Source organism: Penaeus japonicus, unplaced genomic scaffold (assembly GCF_977035675.1).
Source record: "Penaeus japonicus unplaced genomic scaffold, GWHDUDI00000001_assembly GWHDUDI00000024, whole genome shotgun sequence".
NCBI classification, from domain to species: domain Eukaryota; kingdom Metazoa; phylum Arthropoda; class Malacostraca; order Decapoda; family Penaeidae; genus Penaeus; species Penaeus japonicus.
In genome coordinates, this window is record NW_028234426.1 from 23,242,900 (window position 1) to 23,246,765 (window position 3,866).

Below are 3,866 nucleotides of genomic sequence, written 5' to 3' on the forward strand. Positions count from 1 at the left end.
ACTCTGCTAGAGTTTAAATTGCGTGGGTCCCTACCTCTAAATATGACCATTTTGTGAGGGGGGAATGATCAGTATCCACTTCTATCTGATATCCCAAGATTAGCTCTCGAAAATGACAGAGGGTCCATGTGATACTTAATAGATCATGGTCCGTCATATGGTAGTGTTTTTTCACTGAAATGAGGGCGCAACTTGCAAAATCAATGGGCTGCAATTTTCCAGAATGGCCATGTTTCTGGTGGAGTACTAATCCGAGCCCGAGATTTGAGGCATCAGTGGTGAAGACAAAAGGCAAATTGAAAATAAGGAAAGCTAAAAGTGGAGTTTTAAGTGTGTTAAATGCCACCTTTTCCTTGTCTATCCACTGCCAAGTAGAATCCTTTTTAAGGAGATGAGTAAGTGGGGTCATGATGGACTCGTAACCTTGATTGAACGGTCTGGAAAAAGCTGAGAGGCCTAAAAATTATTTCAATTCCTTATGGTCCTTAGGTGTTGGAAAATCAGCAATGGCTTCAACTTTTGAATAATTAGGTGCAATACTTTTAGATGACAAGGTATGGCCTAAGAAATTTAATCTAGATTTAAAGACCTGACATTTGCTAGGTTGAATAGTTAATCCTGCAGTTGATAGCCTATTGAAAACCTGACGCAATTTATTTTCGTTTCCAGAGAGGGAGGGTGAGCAAATTAAAATATCATCCAAATACACGAGAACCTGATCATTAATTAATCCTGATAGTACAAGTGACATTAATCTGCTAAATTTGAGAGGAGAATTGCGAAAGCCAAAAGGGCATACTAAAAATTAAAAGTGTCTCATATGAGTCGAGATAGCCGTATATGGCACGCTTTCAGGAGCCATAGGAACCTGCAGAAAGCCTTTAGCAAGGTAACTGATAGAAAAAATCTTATTATTATAACCAATGTCTTGCAACAAAATGAAATTAGGAATGGGGGAGGGTTCTGGCACTGTGACGTTATTCAACTTGCGATAATCGACCACTGGGCGGAAAGTAGTATCCTTCTTTGGAACAAGGAGGAGGGGGAGGCTCAGGGTGAATTGCTTGGTTGAAAAAGATTCATGTCTAACATTGCTTTAACCTCCTTTTCTAAGGTCTGTCGCTTTGGATGAGGGATCTTATAACGTGGTGTATATATAAGGGCTTAGCATCAGGCTCGAAGGTGATGGTGTTGAAGCAGTGTTGTTTTTCTGATAGGACAGTCCTTGGTTGGCAGTAGGCTTGGGAATTCTTTAAGTAAATTATTCAAAATATCATATCCTTCATGAAATTCTAAATTTTGCTTTAGAATGTGATCAGAGCTATGCTCAGGGGAATATCATGTTGTGGCAGCCAAAATAACAGGGAAGGGAACAGGTAAAGGCAATATAGGCAAGATAAGATATTTCAGGTACCACAGCATTAATAGTTAATGGGGCTGGGGTCAGATTAAATACATACACCTGATATCTATTATTAGTAATATTACACAAAGAAGGTAATGTTGCACAACCATTTACTTGTATATTATCAGGTAATATCAAAGCAGTACCATTTGCCGAAGGACAAGAAACGTCTATCAGTAAATCATGAAATGCCGGAATAGTAGTGGTAGCATTAGCAACAAACTTAGGAGCATTATCATTAGCGGTCCAAGATTTTGCACAGTCGTCAACGTGTTTTGCGCTCAGAGGTTTATGTAATATGGGTGCCAGTGTCGAAGCCGGGGAGACGGGGCATGCAGCAAGAGTTGAGGAGAGGGTGGGTGAGACGGGTAGGGGGATGGTGGGAAGGAGAGGGAGGTGAGTGAGGTGTAGACATAGGGTGAGTATGGTCATGTGTGATCTCATAGATCGTCTTTGCGGGTGTGAAGGGTTCAGCATGCGTCCATAGACAAGAGGGACTGCTCAACAGGTAAATCTGACCATTAAAAGTAATGCTGTTACTTTGGAGGTGGAGGGAAATTCCTGTACAGTATAACAAATCATGACCCAACAAGAGGTGTCCTAGGGTAAAATTAGATTCTAATACAACAAACTTGTGAGCAAAATTTTCATCATTACTAAGATAAATGTTAAGGACTTTGTTGCCTAAAGCTGATACCTTATTTCCTGTTATTCTGATGGTTTGACTCGGTTGCAAATCAAATGATAATCCAAAATTTCACAGTGTCTAAGAAGAAATATACAGGCTTGTCATTTAATATAGATGGAAGCAATGGCGGTTGAGACAATGTGATGTGTTACCGGTATTGTGTTTGTAGTGTTGCCATGTTTGAATATTTTGTTTTTTTCCCTAAAAAATGGCGGTTTGCCAAGAATTGTTGGAGCAATCTGTGCGTTTGGCTTACCTGGTCTGGGAAAGCTGCGCATTCTGCCCATGGGTGGGAGCGGTGCCCAGTTCGTGGCGTGGGGATGCGTTGTGGTTTGCTGTTTGGTTGTTTGTTCTGTTTTTGGTGCGTAAGGGTGTGTTGTGGTCATGTTTGCCTGGGAAGTGTGAACGAATGCCTAAACTGACTGATACGGTTAGAGCCTTCTCTCTGATCGACTTGGCAAATTCGCCAGGTAATTTAAGTAAATCAATATCTTTTCAAGATTCCCAAACTTGCTCTTGGACAGAGGTAGGTAATGAAGCAACTAGGAGTGATTTCACCATATACGATGGAGGAGATATGATGCTCGTAAAACAAAGATCTGATGTTGGAGTTGTGGTTGTGGAGGATAATCTTAATCCATTTTGGCACCTGTACTCGTAGTTGATTAATAAAATATCGATTGTCTTCAGATAAAGAAGCAGACTTTAAATGAAGAAGTCTCGCAAACTGAATATGATGACTTACATCCAAGGATTTAAACAAAGTTTTAAAAGTATCTCTGAAATAACTCAACTACGCAGTTCGGATGGTAAGGTTTTGAAGGCATTAATCACATTCTGTACTTTTGTGGAAGTAAGCTCCAAACGTGTTTCTGCCACGTTCACGCATTTAGTTCCAAAAGAAGGATCGTCTCTAGCCATTTCACCTTGGATAATCATATATTCAATATTTGCCAAAAAATCTTCAATCGGAATAGATGAACCGTCAAATTTCTGATGAGGTTAAAATGCCATGTTACCCATAGGGGGGGGGGGAGAGAGATCAGACCAGAGGGAGGGGCAGTTGAGGGTTAGGGGGGTGAGTCGGAGGTGATAGGGTAGCAGGGCAGGAGGGGGAGAGAAAATGAACTCTATCCAATCTGAAGAAAATTTCAGTAGTTTCCCTGATATTTCTGAATATTTTACCACTTTGTAATGTACTCATGAATAGGTGAGAAAAAGAATTCGGATCACTTCAAGGAGAAATATGCAGGAGGAATTAGAACTTGGGGAAAAATAGTGGGTTACACAAGGCACAACACGAGGGTGGGGAAAAAATAAGATTAAGAACAATAACATGAGGGAGATCAACCTTAGCCGTCACTAACCTTCATAATTGATGTCTTGGTCCTTTCTTCTGACTTGGTGTGCTGTTACTGTGAAAGTCACTGAAGAAAATATTTGCGATAGTGGTACGTAATGCTAGATTTGATCTGACAAAATTTGATCGAGTTACAATATACAAATGTGATCTTCTTAATTACCGGGTTTTGCATATCACCCAGGAATCGGAGAAGAACATGTCCCAGACAGCGCCTTTGACTTCAGCTTTTCGTGAGAATTTGGTCATCCCCACAACATAGGAAAATCACCCTCGGAGACTGACTGAAGGGCAGAACCTTGGAATGTTGTGACCCCCAAGCTAACCGATCAAGAAATACTGACCTATGCTGACACTTGGATTAGCTCCACCCATTTCACCTGCAGGCGGATCGTCCTCCACTGAACTAGCTG